General features: G+C 47.4%; 1 long non-coding RNA gene across 1 annotated transcript in view; it reads right to left on the bottom strand.

Annotated features, from left to right (window-relative positions):
* Nucleotides 1-18,411, bottom strand: part of LOC147161306 (uncharacterized) — a 54,657-nt gene that overhangs the window by 22,092 nt on the left and 14,154 nt on the right. The window contains exon 2 of the long non-coding RNA XR_015097389.1: nt 17,295-17,434. This is a non-coding gene — a long non-coding RNA (uncharacterized LOC147161306). The remainder of the gene's footprint in view (nt 1-17,294; nt 17,435-18,411) is intronic.

The following is an 18,411-nucleotide window of genomic DNA, read 5'->3' as shown; positions in this document are numbered from 1 at the left end:
GTCATGTGGGCGGGGCCGCCCAGAGACAGGTGAGTCCATCGAGTAATTGGTTTCCTGCAGAGGATTAACTTGTCTGCCTCGGGCCTCTCCCTTCAACAATATACAGGTCGTGTCGCCCCGGTTGCCACGGCAACAAGACTCTTCTGGCGCACTCTTTGTCTCCTTCGCATAGCAAGCCTTTTAGCCGCACATGATACGCATATAGAGAGGCTTGAATACCGACTGGAATGTTTAGCTGGGTGGGTTAGCGCCACGTTAGCATCCACGTGCTAACACTCGAGGATATCGTTTTGATGGCGGCAGGATAACGCAAAAAACACAAAACTGATTTCAACCTGCATTCTGAGTTGCGTGACAGGTACGCTTGTTGATAGTTTGCCGTTAGCCTTCCGCTTGCTTGCTAGCTTAGCGGCTAGCACAATGCAAGAGACGGCCGAGCTGATCCAAAACGTTTTGGAATGTTATCAAAGATAGCTTGAGTTTGAATTGAGTCGTATCAAATATTCCATTTTGAAAAGTTGCTTTTCCGTGAAAATGGCGTCAAATTGACCAAATCTATCGTAAAAGTTGCTCAAGTACGAGCTCAGAATGCGCCCAAATGCACGACTTGCTGTTCAATTTAAGACTTTTTTGCTTGGCTGATTTTCAAACTTTGAGCCTTGGACTTCAATCAAAATAGCTTCCTTGAGACCAAAATGGCTGACTTCCTGTTTCATTTGGGGGCAGGGGTCCTTGCGAATTTTTCACGTGGCGTCTCATGGTTGACATCTGCGCTGATCAAACCGCTGTCGGGAGCCGATCCATCGATTGATAGGTTTTTTTCCTGACGAGTGAACGTTTCCTTTTGTTGATGGATTTTTGCATTCGGGACGTCCGCAATCCAAACCTTCTCGCCGCCCGATGACTTTTCAGGCCCGTCGGGGCCCCCAGCAAAGCAAGTCAAAGCGTTTACGTCCTCGGCGTACGAAATCAAAAGGGATGGGCGCATTCCTTTGATCAAGGGATTTGCATTTGATTGACAGCTGGAAAGCAAAGTGACACATTCGCAACACAGCGGCGGCGGCCGCAGGGCCGAGGCGAAGCGAGCGCGCCAAGTTCCCACCGTGCGGCTGCATGACAACGCGGGACAGGAAGTAAGCGCCGGCAGACGGCGCACGCCTTCATCCGGCAGTCGTGTCTCAACAGAACGTCAGCGCGTTTGAACTGACGATGCCAGAGAAGCGGCCAAATTGACAACAACGCAAACGGCAACTTGCCGCGCCGTGGGAACGTTTGTGGATCAAAGTCAGCACTTTGATTGGACGAAAAGGTGAATGAAGCCCTGATGGTCTGATTTACTCCAGCGCCGACGCGTGACGGGAACGCAACGGCTGCCGGCCGCGAACGTCCCGACGCGGATGCAAATGAAGACGTTTCTGCTGCACCGTCAAAGTCCAGTCCAAATACGCCATCTCCGCGGCGACAACAAGCGCGTTGCTTCGACGAAGAGCTCGTTGAGAGGCGCAATCGAAGCGGGGAAAAATGCAACGGTGTACCTAATCAAGTGGCCAGGGTGTGCACGTGAACGGGACTGGACAAAAAAACGTGATTAACAAAACAACGTGGCTGAACTCTACACACGTGAATAAGTACATTCCACAAAGATGGCCGACATGTAGACAATAAAGAGTAAAAAAGCAAAATGTTCAAATCAACTCTGGATGGCTGACATTTGTTTTGCTATCAAAACACTTTTACTATCTTGTAAGTTCCAATTGCTAATGCTAATGCTAACAACACTCAAATGGGAATGTGCTTTGTCAGATTGGATGGATGTTGCTTTTTTTGGGGGGGGGGGGGGGGGGGCTAACATAAGAGATCACAAATTGCCATGAATCATTGTTGGAGCTGACAAAAAAAAAAATCCCCCAAAATTTCACCCGCAGTGACATAACTTCTCACAATTTCAATTTTGTATTTTTTTTTTTACTTCCTGTCATCATCTGCAAATGTTGAAAAAGTAACACTCAATCTTATTGTGTTGAAGTAAAAATCTGTGATCAGCTGTCGGCAATAAAAAGTCAAAAGTCATCAGCAACATTTTCAAGTCAAGTCTGGATTTCTTTCTTCCGCGACATCAACATAAATTTGCGGCTGGCGGCCGATTTCCTGTTTGGGTCGGAAAAAAGGAGTCGCCGATGAAGCGTTGGCTTGTGGCGGACGAACGCAAGCCCTGCGGCCGCGCGCGGGCGTGGAGGCCCAACGGCTGACGACTTCCTGATAAGACGAGACGTACGTGGGCAACTTCACACTCGGGTGCGGTTATGGCAGCGAACCAAACGCGCCATGTGCTGCTTATCACAAGCTAATGGGTTAGCTCATGCTAATACGTGCGTCCAACCAAACTCAACGTGGTTCTGCTTACGTTTTGCTTTTGATATGATGGCGCACCTTTCTGTAGGACGTTTTAGACGGTCCGAGCTACTGCTTGAAAGTGACTGCGGATCTTCACCCACCCGAGCGGATCTTGTCGAAATGTCAAATCAACACTTTGAGTAACAGTAACACAATGAGCACATTCGAGCTGCTGTTGGCCACAGCTTACGCCCAAACATTCTCACGCAGACTCCCGGATATCACAAGCCGCCAGGCCCCGCCTCTTAAAGGCGCGTCTATATGACGTGCCTGATAAAACGACACCTCCGTAAACCGGTCGCTGACTCATTTGGCTGGCGTTGCGCTTGCCAAGCGGGGAAGGCGGAAGTCCAAACGCGCCTTCTCCCACGCCGGCTCGGTTCGCGCCAACGGAGCGGACCGAGCCGTGATGTCGGCGGCTCATGCGAGGTGTCGCCAGGCCGTGTTTTCTTTGCGCTGTTGACTTTGCGTGTGCGCGCGCGCGCGTGGGTGAGGCGCGCGCAAGAAAACAACAAGGCCTTTCCTCGAGCGGCTGGCAAAACACAAACGGCGGCTGACGCAAACTTGACGGACGCAACAATGCAATTATTAACGATGACGGCTGAATTGGCACGGACGACTTGAGCTGCGCCCTCAAACTTTTCATATTCAACAATCGCACATTCATTTGAGGAAACGGCCTGACTTTTTCACAAGCCATAAATCATGAGAAAGTCCTTCAGACCTCCTGCAAGGCTTACACGAAATGTGTCACCTGTCACATCAATCATTGGACGGCAAACAACACGAAGGACGTACAAATTGCAAAACGATCGGACAAATCATAACATGACCCGACAAGACAATTTCTGCTGTCAAATGCGAAATGTCGTTCTTATCAAATGTTGATTTGACGAATCAGATCAGATTTGAAATGGATGATTTTTAAAAGATTTTTTCCACAATATTTACAAACACACCATATCTATTTATTGATTTATTTTTTACAAAATGGAGATCATTTGGATATTTTTCACAATTATTTATGACAGATTTTTTTCTGACATTTATTGAGGTGTTTTTTCTAATAGCACGTTTTTCTCTCATGTTAAGAATCTTGTTTTTCTTCTGACATTTTAAAGCAATTCTTCAATTGTGCTTCTTTATTACACTCAATAATCAAAGAAATAGATATATAATTAACAATTAAAATCGACCGATCCCTAGAAATCCAGAATGCCAGTTTTCAAATAGTTCCATTTACATGCTTGTGTTTTTTTTATGCAAATTTCTACAAAATTCTGCTAGAGTATAAAAACCCTCAAATTGTCATTTTTATGAATAAATTCGACCCCCCCAACAAAAAAAAAAGCCATCCTATTACAAGAAACTCCAAATAATTTCCTCACTAATTAGACACTTTTGTTGACATTTCTACTAAATTCTTCTGGAGGGGCAAAACACTGAGATTTTTTAAATTATTATTTTCTATGAATTTCAATGATCTCCCAAAATTCAATAAAATGTGTCTTTTCCACAAATACACGTCATTAGTTTTCACACACTCTTACTAAAAAAACAAAAACACTGAAATGACGGCCAAAGGATTGAATTGTTGCGCTTTTATTCGCTTGCCTTATTGAATGATGGTTTGACTTCATACGTAAACGCCACGAGAGGAAAATTCTTTATGGGAAATACCGTCAGTATAATTGACCGGCGCGGCGTTGCGGTCGAATGAAGACCGACGTCCGCCGGGAAAGCCAAATATTTGCCGCTGATCAATATTATTTCAGCAAAAAAGCTGATTGTTATGACTTATGATGAGCTGACGTTTGATTATGCGGCGCGCGTCGCGCACGCCTTCAACCAAATAACGTCAGTTCCGCCGCGTGCGCCTCATTTGCCCTCCCGCCTCTCGCGACGCCATTTCATCCCCGCGTACGCCCCACACGCTTTTATGCATTCCGCGCCAGTGGCGTGGGTTTCCGCGCAAGGGCGGGGGGCGGCGGGGAGGGGGCGCGCCGGCCTCTAAGTGCCCCCCCCGAGAGCCGGCCTGCCAATTACCCCCGCGAGTCGGCCCAACGGCAAAAGGCGGCGGAGGCCGACACGCGCAAAGGCGCGCGCAGACGGCGTGTAGTTGGAGGTGACATCATGGATATGGATGACACATGCGCCGGCGCTCGCACCCGCGCTCGCACCCGCGCGGCGCCGTGATTTCCCCAGGTAGGCGCGCTAAGCCCCGCACGGGCCGCGGATTTGTCTGACACCTTGTTTAACACAGACGTCAAAAAGAAATAAAAAAATAAAAAATGGCAGCTTACCATGAGGCGGCCGATGTTTGGCAGAGGTGCTCATCTCCCGCCGCACTTTGATTGACAGCCGGGACGCTCTCGCCCTTTTCGGCACCTCCGCGGAATGAGCAAGCGGAGGCGGAAGGAAAAGCGTCGTCTTACGGCGTCAAAAGAGAATTCTCGCTTGCGAATTTGCAGCAATTTTTGCACTTACTTTCTCGACATTCTGGACTGCATCATGGGACTTGTTATGCTAGGCTAGGCTAGGCTAGGCTAGGCTAGGCTAGCACAACAAAGAAAATGCTGTCGTCTCCATGTTGAAATTCCAGAAGAAAAAAAAATGTGGGGATAAAAAGTTGAAGACGAACGGCATGAAAAGAAAACAAGGACAAACACACGAGCGGTCGTCAAGTCCGCGTCTGAAATGCTGCAGCGCGCAAACAAATATCTCAAAGTCATTGAACGACAAATTCAAGGATGAAAAGCAAGCGTGTGTCAAGGCAAAAATCAAACATTGTGCCAAACGTCACTTCCGGGTCGCGAGTAGAAGCCAGACCAGAGCAATGGATGGAGCGGTCGCTCGAGCTCAGCCAAGCGAGGCGACGGACGCCGCCGCCAGGCTAGACTGGCGACCCGGAAGTGGAATGTTTGAAGCTGAAAAGAGGAAGTGGATTTTGGGATGGCGATAAAATTCAATGCGAGCAATTGAGGTCGACTTCCTGCTTGGCGGGTTTGTTTTCTTTCTGTGTTGTGCGTCAAAAGACTTTTGTTTTCACTTCACGGGGACGTCAACGCGTTTGCTTTGGCGACTTGCAGGTAGGCAGCGCCCGAGGTCAACTGTCTGACCTTTAACCTCCACAGTGCGCAACTCACGTCACACTTTACAAAAACAAAGTCCTCTCTGGCTTCTTCTCAAATATGGAAGCCAATTGCCGGCAGGTGCGAAGTTGACCAAAACGCAGTTGGTCACGTTTTACGCAATATCAATATCGTCAATATCGTCAATATCGCTTTTGAACTTAAATTTCACATAACGGGACGAGTTTTCGCATTTGAAGTGTAATCAACGTATCTCACTTAAAACGGATCTCGTTAAAACATCACATTTATGATATCATGTGAAAGTTCACCTTAAAAGGCGAAGCTTAACACGTGATCACGCAAATCACATCACCTTAAAAATATTAAACACGTTATCATGTGCATATCATATTAATGCTATCAAAGCTCAAACTTGAACTCACTTTAACAATATACATATATATATATATATGTATATGTTGAACTTTTCTTTTGTGGTTCCTTCTCGCACCTGCAGACAAAACAAAACGGAGAGCCCGAGCTGTCAAGTTTGCGCTCGCCGTCGTTGGCTGAGCGCGGCTAACCGGCGAACGGCTCCAAATTGGTTTGCGGAGAAGCCGGCCCGGCGCAGGTCATTATGCCGACGGCGCGAGTCGCGGCGGAAGCGCGGTGACACGCGAGCTCAAGCCCGAAGATGCCGCTTGTTAGCGAGCGCTCCATTAAGGCTCGCCCCTCGGCCCTCCACGCCATCTCCATTCGCCGCCTTTGTGCTCCCGGCAGACCTAAATTGGCTTCCTCCTGACCCTCCCCGGGCCGCCTCCGCGCCGCCCGCCTCCGCGGCGCCCGCCGCCACGCTCATGTATATGCATGGCAAATCCCCCGCAGACACGGGTCCAACTAAAAAGCCACCGGCGCGCCGTTCGGGTCAAGCGTTGGCACCTCGCTGGCGTTTAATCAGACGGAGGTATAGCGGCGCCGAACCGAGCGAAGAGGCTCGGGGGCGCCCAAAGGCACCTCCTCCCGCCGGCTATTATCGCGCCGTCGCGGGGGGGGCTCCCGTCTGCTGGAGCAGTCGTCAATTAGAGCGGAAAGTGGGAAGTTTGGCAAAAATGGCGCCCAAGCGAAAGGTGGAGAAAAATGAAACAATCAGGAAGTTCCGACTCGGCATCTCAACTGACACGCGGCGTTTAAAGCGTTAGCTTTGACAGCACGAGATTAGCCAACAAATGAACATGACGAGTACATGATTTAAAAAGGTGTCAATTGAACGGGATCCGAAGTACGACGGCGCGTTTTGGTTGTCGCTTCGCTTTCTGGAAATCATTTTCGATTTAGTTTCAAACGTGAACGAGGTACAATGTCTAACTCTGACCAGCAGAGGGCAGCGTTTGTGGCTTAACAAGTGGCTCAAATGCTAAAAGCGAAGAAGAGCCACGCAGCCGCCATGTTGGAACCGCAGCACAATGGTCAACTTTAGAAATCAATGCTCTATTTTTGTCCTTTACAGATAAAACGAAATAAAAAGCCAGACCGAACCAGACAAATCTTTTGCGCACAAGTCGAGCAGGAAAACGTCCACTGATTTCCTGTCCTTTGCACCGAGTTTGTTTCTCGCCATCGCTAATAATGCGCCATCGCCCAGTAGCCTGCTGCCCCCTGGTGTTCAGAATTGGCATCATGGCAACGAGCAGCTTTTGACTTGCGATCGTGAGCGCGGCTTTCGCCACCAACGACAGATGCACGCGTGAGTCATAAAAGGGGACGCGAGGGCGGATCTCCACCCGCCGCGACTCCCGGGTTCGAGGCAACACGCCAGGGTTCGCCATCATCGCTGAACGTGCGCTCACATTAGCATGCTAGCTAGCAAGTGCCACACAAAGACATGCAAACCAGTGATATTTTCATCGTTTTCATGATGGAAAGCTGCCGAATTGAAAAGTTGTTATCTTTTTTATTCAAATCTATCACAATAAAGTTGGAGTCATATTTTTAAGTTTAAAAAAGTACATTTTAGATTTCTGAAAGAGCGCATTTTTAGAAGAAAAAAAGCGCTAACACTGTGACATAAAAAGTTTTATTTTAAGATGAAAACTGTTTGTAAGACAATATTTTCCTTTTTTTTATGTGCTAAAAAGTTTTGCTTTTCTAGAAAACGTTCACCTTTTTTTTGTCCATGTTCTGTCGATGAACAACTCAATACTACAATTTGTTTTTTCAACATTTGTTAAGGTTTTGTTTTTTTCATCTCGAAAAAGTCCGACCAAATTTCCTATTATGAAGATTTAAAAGTCATTTTTCACAAAGTTGCATTTTTGTCCATATTTGAGGCGAAACAGTCAATGTTATGACGGAGGCAATTTAAGTCAAATGGTTTGTGTATGAATAGAAGAATAAAATAATGATGAAAGAAAAGTTGTATTTTTGGCGTGCAAAGTGGAAGCAGTCGATCCGGCGTGCGATGACAGAGTGGACGCGAAGACGGAAAGGTAAGCGCCACGTTAGCATTGATGGCCGGCCGACATACCGCAAGCGTGACTCAAAAGCCGGGATCGGATTGCGCGGGCGCCGGCGCTTCTTCTTCTTTTTCTTTTCATGTGTAATGGCCTCCATTTGGAACGCTTCGAAAATTGTATTACAGACGCTTAAGTGGTCGGCTTCCAGCGCGACTCGTGTTAGCGCCGACCGCACTAGACTGCTTTTTAAGCCGCGCGGCCGCACGACAACGGCTCGCCTCGCGCTCGGCTGTAAAAGGAGGGGGCGGGAAAAAAAAATAGAAAAAAGGCTGATATCGGAGATGGGTTATTACAACAATCTGTCGGCGTGATGAAGTGCAGATGGCGCCGCTGAACGCTTGACAGGCTACTGTCCGCGTCGGCGCGAGAACGCTGCGGCAGGTTACGCGCGGCCTGCTTTCAGACCCGTTGAGTTGGTTGGCCGACATGAGCCGCATCGAGTGTTTGGAAGGAATGAAATGAAAATGAAAATTGTGGCGATGCGTGCAAAAAGCTCAGGCACAAAAGTTGGAATTTTTAAAACGTGTCTTTCCAGATTGAAAATAAATAACACACGTTATTTTTGGGTGGAAAAGCAACGCTACAAGGATACATTCCTACTTTTACAGGGAAAAAAATGTGAGGTTGCATTTTAAAAATAATAATAATAATAATACCTGGGATTTATAGAGCGCTTTTCTAGACGCTCAAAGACGCTTTACAATGGAATGGATACATTATTCATGCACTCACACATTCAAGCTACTTAAGCAAGCGAGACTGCCCGTGTGCGCCTACGGCCCCTCCCACCACCACCAAAGTAGCACTGCAGGCAACGTGTGGCAAGTGCCTTGCCCATGGACGCAACGACACGTGACTTGGGGAGAGCGGGGATCGAACAGACGACCTTCTGGTTACTGAACAAACCGTCTCGACATGCTGGGCTTCGGCCGCCGCAAAGAAAGTCTTAAAAAAAAAAGGGTATTTTTTAAACACAAGCACAGGATTTGCTCGATATTTTGAGTAAAGTTGTTTTTTTTCAGACAAAAAAATGAACCTAAAAATTGATCATGTTTTATTTAACGTTAAAAGAGTGATGAGTTTGACATTTAAAAAAAAAACAATTTAGAAAGAAAATTGAGGATTTTTTAAAATGTAATTTTTTTTATAAAACCCTTTTTTTTTTTTTACCCAAAGGTTTTTGTCCCGTTTTGACGTGATTTTAAATGTCACACTACAACGTCATCTTTTCTTCAAATATTTGTTTGTGAGAAAATGTTTTGAGCGACTTTTAAGGTGTATTTACTCGGCAAATTTGGCAGCCTGCTTTTTAGGCGGATGACATTTTGAAGATGGCAGCCGATTGCGCAAGAGCCGATGGCAAGAATGCAGCCGCGACCGCAGCGGCCCCTTTAATGCGGCAGCCTGCAGCCCCCTAATGGACCCTGCGGCTTTTGTGCTTTTTCAGCTGCCTGCGGGAAACCCTGACGTTCTTCTCCCGCCGCCGTCAGTGACGAAGATGCGAAGCGATCGATCGCTCGCCGGCAGCGCCCCTCCTGGGCGACGTTTGCGGTCGCGCCCGACGCCCGCGCAACCTGAAATTATCCCAGTTTAGCCGTGTTTATTCACATTCTCACGGCGGCCGGGACACGCGATCCGCCATGAAAAGTTGGCGCGCGGCGAGAATGTGTCCACTTAACTGCGCTAAATAACATGCTACGGGAATGCCGGCTGCGTTGAAAGCGGGCCTTTCAAGGTCCATTCCGGAGCGGCTGGCGCGCGCATCCGGAGGCTCGTCACCACGCCGTCTTTTTCGTGAGCGTGTCGTTTACAACGCGGCTTCCGAGGGACTGCCGGCGCCGGCCGACACCGCTTTCCTCATCGGAGTGCAACGACGGCGTAAAGCAGCTGTGAAGGTTCCAAAGCGGAAATCCCGCGAGATGCCCGAGGGGCCGTTTTCTTCTCAAGGCCGTCGTGCCGTTAAAAGCGTCTTGTTGGTCTTCGCACTCACTGAAAAACAACAAGGAGTCCAATTGACAACTTACAGGGTTCCGCTCACGAGCTCCTTTGAATATGTATATATATATTAGGGGTGTCAGGCGATTACAATTTTTTATCGTAATGAATCCCATGACTTCAAGAGTTGAAAGTATTAGGATTTTACTCCAAATGAAGTTGTCTGATTGACTTCAAAATCGCTTTATCAACCGATAACGGACTTGCACTTATGGTTAACAAAAAAATGGATATTGTTCATAAATTGTGGGCGTGGCAGGGAATGTTAGATTCGAGCCAATCAGTAACAAATGTGCTTCGTTATTGATCGGCTCCTGGCTTGTTGCGTAAGTGCCCCGAGTATGTAGCTAGCGTAACAGTGTTTACCAGCGCGGCGGCGGCGGTAGCGGCGGCGGCGGCGGTAGCGGCGGCGGCGGCGGTGGCGGCGTAGCTCCTTCCTACTGTAGCTAGCTCCTCGCATGTGTCTTCAAAGTTAACCGACAATAAACATTCACAAGGACCGAAAGAGCAAAGCCAAACAAAAAACATTGATCCCAATATTTGACTGGATGGCCGATAGGCCAAGAGTTTTGAAGCCGCGAGGCCGCCATATTGCTCCACCCAAGAAACATTTCTCGGCATACAATCCGATACCGTCCGTCCCAGTGACCACCTGCAACAAATATGCATCATCATCACATGCATTTCTACTAAACGTGGACGTGTCTGTCGCATTCCCACAGTCAGTGAAGGCTTGCCAGGTCATTACAAAATATATTTGTATGCCTTCGTTGTACGTCGGCCTCACAATGAGTGCAGCGTGCGAGTGTGCCTCGTTGTTTTGACTGTCGGCGTGAGAGAGTTGCAGCGAAGCGGACGACACGTGTTGACGGACGGCCGTCGCTCTCGCCGATCGCCGCCGTCGCTGTTATTTCTGCAGCTTTTCACGACGCCTGCTGACACTCAGACGCCGTGATTGGGTTGTGCCGCTGCCATTGGGGGGGGGGGGTGGTTGCGGCAAAAGCTTCATCAACAGCGTGACCCTTGGTAAGAAAGCGAGTTCAGCGTCCGAGCCGAGACGGCGATGTCACGAGTTGGCGCCGTCATTGTGTTCGTCTGACGTCTGTCAACTTTGATTTGGAGCTGCTGGAAAGTACGGGAAATTTTCCATGGGGTTCGAAACACAACAACCGCAAAAATGGGCTCACAACAGGACGCATAAAAAAGTCTCAAGGACTTATGGCTGACAAGAAGCAGGAAGGTGGCCATTTTGGTTCAAAGCAGCAAATTCTTTACGTTAAGACTGGAAAGAAAAATTCAGCCCGACAGCAGTTTCACGGTTTGACACCAAATCGTGTGAACGCGTCATTACAACAAGACGCACAAAAACGTCTCGGGGGCCTAAAATGAAGCGGGAAAAGGACGGTTTGGGTTTAAAGAAGCCATTTAGGGCAAAATTCCACCAGCAGTGCTTGCTGGGAAAATTCCCACAATTTGGCAACTCTGCAATGAAATTGACAATTTGGTTTTGCAGGACGTCGCTACGAGCATCGTTGCTCAAGGGTTGCCAAAATCCGGACCGGAGCAGCACGAGGATTGGTCCGGGTCGGGGGGCGTCGCCAAGTGCGTCGCAAGACGCTTGTTGCCGTTCAAAGACGGATGATCGCAACCTCATTTGTGTTTTGGGGTCTTTTTATCGCAAGAACCAAGTCACATTCTTGTGAAATTGTTTTTCAAAATAAGTCTGAGAACAGTTTAGAAAAACAAAATGGAGTCACAGTTTTAACAAAAAAGTCATTCTTTTCTTTGCCTTGAATATTTGCGTACGACAAGAAATCGTGCCGCGCAGCATATTTGGCGCGACACGACGTCCCAATTACAAACGCGGGTCGACGCCTTCTCCGGCAATTAACATCGCAGCGGCTTTTTGTGTCCTCAATGAATCAGCGGCGCTTTTTTGCTTGGCACGCCCACCGCGAGAAACACGTGACGATCCGCTCTCATTATGCGCCATTTTGTCCGCAGCCGCCGGCGGAAGCGCCGCCGATTGCTTTGCATTGTGAAAATGTCCGACGCGGACAAGATGGCCGCCGAAGAGCGAGCGTGAACGCACGCGGCTGTCAAGCGCTTTCTTTCGGCGCTTTGCGTCAGGTCAGGTGACTCGTCGGCATTCGGCGAAGATTCTTTTCAGCCTCTCGTCATTTTTCCTTATGCATGCAAGTGTCTTCTCTTTTACATGAACTTTTTTTTGTTTCGTTCCAAGGAATAAAAGGCAATTGTACTGGCTTGCAAATCAAGGACGCCATTAAGTCCAATTTTAATTTTTTTTATTTTGCTGCCTATTACTGAAAATGCGTCCGAGTCGAATGCCAAATTCAGAATTAAATTGCCATCATCCCATCCCCATACCTCTCCACCCATGATTTGGAGGGTAGGCTGGCGGAAGATTTGGCATTTTCAAGTGACGGACTGAAACGGAACCTCAGAACTGTGAGCCAGATTTGGAGAAAGTCGCAGAGGAGGAAAAAAATATCACAAAATAGAAATGAAGACAACAAAAGAGACGAGCGAGAAAATTGATTTTCTAAGTCAGGCGGGAGGAGAGCGCCAGCTGTGTTTATCTGACCTTTGACCCCGCAGGGCCACTCCAATCTCAACAAGAGCTCGACCTGACACACGCACGCACACACTCAACATGACTGGACCCTCCCCAATTAAAAGACGGCAAAGGTCAGAGCGGCTGAGAGCAGCAAACAGACGCTGGAAGTGGAGAAACGCACCTGGAGAAAAAGACCCCCCCCGCCCCCCCCCCATCATCAAAAGAACGATTGGGCAAATTTCACAAACGGTTTCATGAACGTTCTCCATCTTGAAGGAGGGAACTGTTTAGGAAAAGGTCATAAGGCGTGTGTGTTTTTTTTGGTGTGTGTGTGGGGGGGGGGGGGCGTCAAGCAGGGGAGGGTACGCTGGGGAACGGGAGGGTGTGTTGGGCAAGGCTGAGAGCTTTTCTCAGGTAAGTCTGCCCAAACACGACAGCCGTGTTTACCTGTCGGCTTTTGTGCGAGCCTCCCACGGCAGACAAAAGGAGGAAGGAGGCGCAGCCGAGCTCCTCGGACCACCGGAGGAGACGGAGACGTACGGAGGACAGCGCCGTGTTTGTCTTCACGCACGTATGCTTAAACATCCTGACGTGCGTGCAGGTGCGTGCGTGCGTGCGTGCGTGCGTGCGTGCGTGCGTGCGTACATGCATGTTCGATTTGCGTGTGTATGAAAGTGACCCAGAGTGCATGTTGTGTTTGTTGCTGGGCGGGTTTGTGTACAAATGCAAACACGGGTGACTAATTCACGCTGGAGAGTAGCGGACAATGGAAGCGCTCGGGTGACGCATGTCGGCATGTTAGGGTTCGAGTTTTCAAAATAGTTACTTTTGCAACTTGATTTTTATGAAATTTTGTTCTCAATTTTTATAGCTGGTTTGTTTGTTTGATTTGTTGTGAATGCTTTAGTTTTAGTATTAGTTTTATTTATTATATTATTTACAGTAGTTTTTATACAAGGTCACAATGGAAAAAAATCCCAATAAGGACAGAGTAATAAAATCTCTAAATAAATAAAATATGATTTTAAAAAGTGAGAGGGGGCTTGAGTCCAAGATGGATACACAAAGGATCATCCTAAAAATAAATTAATTAACAAATAAATCATCGATAAACGTTCGCTGGCGTCCGGGGTGGCCGCCGGCCCGTCGGCACCCCCCCTTTAGCACGCCACTGGGCGCAATTTAATGGCAAGTTCCCGTAACAAAATACGACAAACGTATCAAATGGAATCGTTCATTGATTCATGAATGCAACTGAAGATGAAATCAAAAAGCAGTCATCAAAATAAATCCCGCCTTCAAGGCAGTTCCTTACTTGGATGTTTCCCCCAAAAGGGAGCGAGCATCTATGAAAGTCAAGAATAGTTGCTCTTCCTGCACGTGTCCAGATTGTGACGTCAGCGAGCTGCGCGTCCAAGCTCATCACGTGCGTGCGCGTGCGTGCGTGAGCTACTGTGGGAAAAACGCTCTTAACGTGCATGAAGAGAACCAGAGTCGCAGGAGCTCCTCCTCCTCCCTCGCCTTGACAGAGGCGCGCGCACGTGCGGCGCGCGCGTGTCATATACATCGACTGTGAACGCATACCTGCGTACGCGTGGGTGCCTGGTTCGAGGCGGGGGCGTTCGTTCGTTTGTGGGAAAACTGCGATCACGCAAAATCAGGACATTTGGCAAATATTCCAGATGAGTTTTCATTTGTTTATGGTTAAGATTTCACTTCAAGTCCGACAGACGAAAGCTGCGAATGAGAATCGCAAGCGGCAACAACATCCGCCACCAACATGGCCGACGGGACGCCGCCCACTGCCAAATGGAGAATAACGCGGCAGCCGCCACAGAAATGGTCGCCATGCTGAAATTCATCCGTGGAGGTCAAAACTCAAACGCTTCAACGGCGCCGGCACGAGAACCGCCATTAAGCGGCTAACAAGGTGCAACATCTTCCACAAAGATGGCTGACAACGCTGTCAGAAGAGGAATGTTGAGTGAGCTCAGCAAACTCGGATCGATACAAAACGAAGTTGGGCGCAAACAAAATGAGAAAATTGTTGACTTGCTTTGTTGTGCTAACAAACATTGTTGCCATTTTTAAACGGCAGTTTTAAGACAACATTTTTTCATTTCATTTTTTTAAACTGAAGATGTTCCATAGAAAATGGCAGACTTACTCCAACATACGCCACTAAGATGGCGGACATGTTGCAAAAAAACCACACAAATATTGCACACGCGCAAATGATTAGCCTCATTGCATAATTTTTAACTTACTGAATTTAAAAAAGTATTACTTTTTTTTGTAATATATGTATTTGCAAGAAATATTGGAATCTGACGCAAGCAACATTATGTTCAGAAAACGTTGCAAAGCGCACTAAAGCGCACTAAAGCGCACTCTTGACACTCTTGACACTCTTTCTCACCACGCACGCTCGTGCGAGACGCTTTTCTGTTTTTATCTGAGCGCCAGATAAAAGTGCCAGGCCGCAATTCCCACCCGCGTCCTCCATACCTGCAGCGCCTGGAATTTCCAGAGAAAGGTCGTAAATCCTGCTGTTGTCCTCTTCCCTCCTCCCTCGCTCACGACACGAAGAAGAAGAGCTCGTTGACTTGTGAAAAACACATCCATCATTTTGCTTCCAAGGGAGGATGTGGGAATGAGGCGTGCGTGCGTGCGCACGTGCGTGCGCGCGTGCGTGCGTGCGTGCGTGCGCGCAGACGTGCATATAAATAAGTGATGGACGGGCCCATGACTTTGTCCAGCAACTTCCCAGATGAAATGAAACCAAAAGGCGGGCGTGAATTATGCGCCTGACCTTCTTTTCAACGGCGGCGAATGTTCCCTTCTAAATAAAGTTATCTACAAAAAAAAGTTTTTTTTTAAAGTTCCTTGCACCAAAAAAGCAAAAACAAAATGAATGTCAGACCAAATCATCAAACTTTTGCACCTTCAGCCCAGTGGCAAAAACTCCACAAAGATGGCCGACACGGGCAACAACATCAAAGATGGCTGCCATCCTACGTCACACTCGTTGTTGTCGCAATGGTTGAAAAATGTGCTGATGGGCCGCCGCGCCACAAACGTTGTGGCCAAGAACGCCATGCGGTCGTCGCCAGTCGTTCGATGAGGTTCGCTTGAAAGGAAATTCTCAAAGTTGCGCTTCTCAATTTAGAGAAGAAGAAAAAAAAAAGAGGGAATGCGATGCAATGCGCCTCAAAGGATGGAAAACTGGATGCGGTGTCATTCGCTTTCGGAACAGAAACGAGGGAACGGAGAGGATCGGCACGTTACATGCTAACGCTAAACAAGGCTACTCGGAAGAAACCGGCTTTCGCTCAAATGCTAACAACAAGAGATCATCGTAAAAGAGGCGAATCGGGAAAATAGCATTTGTTGTGGGATAGTTTGCCTTTTTTGTTGCTGTAATGCTAAATAACGAGCGCTAACGCTAAAAGAGGCTGCTAGCAAGATGAGGTTTGCTGTGATCCAAAAAAGAAGTTATTAAAAAGAGGATTTCCATGAATTACCAATCAACACAAGTTACAGTAATGCTGCTAGTAAAAAAAAAAAAAAAACGGTGGTGCTAAACACGTCAACTCAGCTTTATTCATAAAACACTTGAAAATAACCACTGCTGCGTACAAAATGCTGTACATGGAGAACAATGTCGCTGTTACATTAATGCTAATGCTAAATGCGGCTGCTAGCAGAAAGACGGTTTGATGGTCGTTGGTGTTTATCAACTTGACTGTTAGCGAAGGCTAAATGATGCTGCAAAAGTAAAAAGGCGTTTTGTTAGCATGTGAACTTTAATGTCGATGTAATGCTAATCAACAAAAGCTAATGCCGTTGCTAGTTTAAAAAAAATGTGTGTTAGCATGTTGACTTGAATATAAGCTTTAATGCAAAAAAAAAAAAAAACACTCGCACAAGCTAATGCTAAACTAAGATGCTAGGTTGGATGATATTCTGGGATGCTAAACAACCCAAGCTAAAGCTAATGCTAATGCTACAGTGGACAATTTTGTCCAATTTTTCAAAATGACATCAGATTTTTTAACTGCAGAATAGAAGTGATTCTCTTAAAGGGCCGGCGCGATGCAACAGGATCCGTAAAGCGCCGCCGTAAATCTGGTTGAGGCTCGTCCTGCTTCTGCTGCCGTTGAGGCCAGCGGCGTCCAGATGTTGAAAACAATTCATCAACGCGTGATCTGAAGAATTTTGATAGTGGAAAGGGGAGGACGAGCCCGACGAGCCCGACGAGCCCGACGAGCCGGCAGCAAAAGAAAAAAGCGGCTTTTAATCCTGTTGGGAATTTGTTGCTAAATGCAAAACAAACTGGCGGATATGCCGATGCTAAATCTTTTGTTACGCGGAGGGAGGCGACGAATGGAGGCGACGAATGGAGACGATGGCGCTCACGTTACAGGAAGTGAAAACCTTCAAGCCCGAAACCTCCATTCTTAGGCTCCGTTTTCTCTCTGACTACTTTCCTTTTTCAGGTGTCGTACTTTTTGTGTTATTTTGCATCGCACCGATTGATTTGTATTTGATAGAATTGACAGCAATTTCACTTCTTTTCTTACTTCAATACATTTCAAAGTCTGAACGTTTACTTACTTTTACTTAAATCAGTGTGTCTACTTTTACTCGAGTACTTTCTTGGATAAAATCGGTCTCCTTACTGTTGTTATTTGCTAGCATCTGGCTGTTGCTGATACATTCAATGTGGCGTTAACTTACAGTTCGCTTGCAGTGTAGCCCACAGTCTCCACTTGGCTGCAGTGGTCCACCGTCTCCTCTTGGATAGAATGAGTCATAAGGAGGTTCTTGTTTTCCTCCATTTTGCTTGCTTGTTAGCTTATCGCTGCGGCTTTTCAAGTCTAGAAATGATAACAATGAAGACATGCATTCTCACATTAGCTTGCAGCATTATGCTAAACAGTCTCGACTTGGCTGCCGCTGCCCATAGTCTCCTCTCAGATAAAACGTCCCTGCATACAAGACTCTGATCCACGATTGATGATGTTTGCTGTCAGAATCTTTGTCTTTCAATACAGCATGTATTTCAGAGTTTCTCACAGTACTATTTGCAGCAGCCCGCAGTCTCCTTTCGGATAAAATGTCTCCCGATCAAGCTCTTTGCCTGAGTTGTTGCATGGTTTTCCCAAAGACGAAAGAAAAGAAAAATAGAAATTGCTGCAGTGCTAACGTCATCTTATGGTATTTTAATCCACAGTCTCCACTTTGCAGGGCCCAAAGTCTCCTCTCGGATCAAATGAGTCTCCTTACAAGGCACTGTTTCCTGTTTTGAAGTTGACTGTCCACCACAAAGCTCAAATCAAATGCTAACATTAGCATAGGGTTGGCTCACAAGTTTTCTACTCCACAGCGCCCGCAGTCTCCTCATGGATAAAGGACTTCTATGAGGTTTTCTCATGGTCATTGTTACGGTGTTATGCAATTTTTGTGGGTTTATTTTTGGCTGGAAGGCTTTTGTTTGGCTGTTGTTGTTTGCCAACAATTATTGACACACACGATGCCCCCCCCCCACCCACACCGACACCCCCACCCACACTGGCGCTAAAGGGCCGAATAATCCCTTCACCTATTTGCACAGAGGACAGACGAGTAGGCCTCACCTTCAGGGTAGTACTTAACTCCTGTAGCCACTCGTTGAGTAATCGCACTATTGCAGCTGCCTGCTAATTACCTCTGTGTGTGTTGGGGGGGGGGTGAAGGGGGGGGGGGGGGGTATTTAGTAGTAATGCAGGCCTCACAAGTAGTCAACGGTGAGAAGAAGAAAAAAGAGCATCCATTGGCAGGATTCACGTCGTCTTCATCCTGTTGACTTTTATCG

This window comes from Leptonotus elevatus, chromosome 16 (genome assembly GCF_054856555.1).
Source record: "Leptonotus elevatus isolate MCC_2025b chromosome 16, RoL_Lele_1.0, whole genome shotgun sequence".
Lineage (NCBI taxonomy): Eukaryota > Metazoa > Chordata > Actinopteri > Syngnathiformes > Syngnathidae > Leptonotus > Leptonotus elevatus.
The sequence above is the reverse complement of the archived record's forward strand: the minus strand, read 5'-3'. Positions and strand labels throughout refer to the sequence as shown.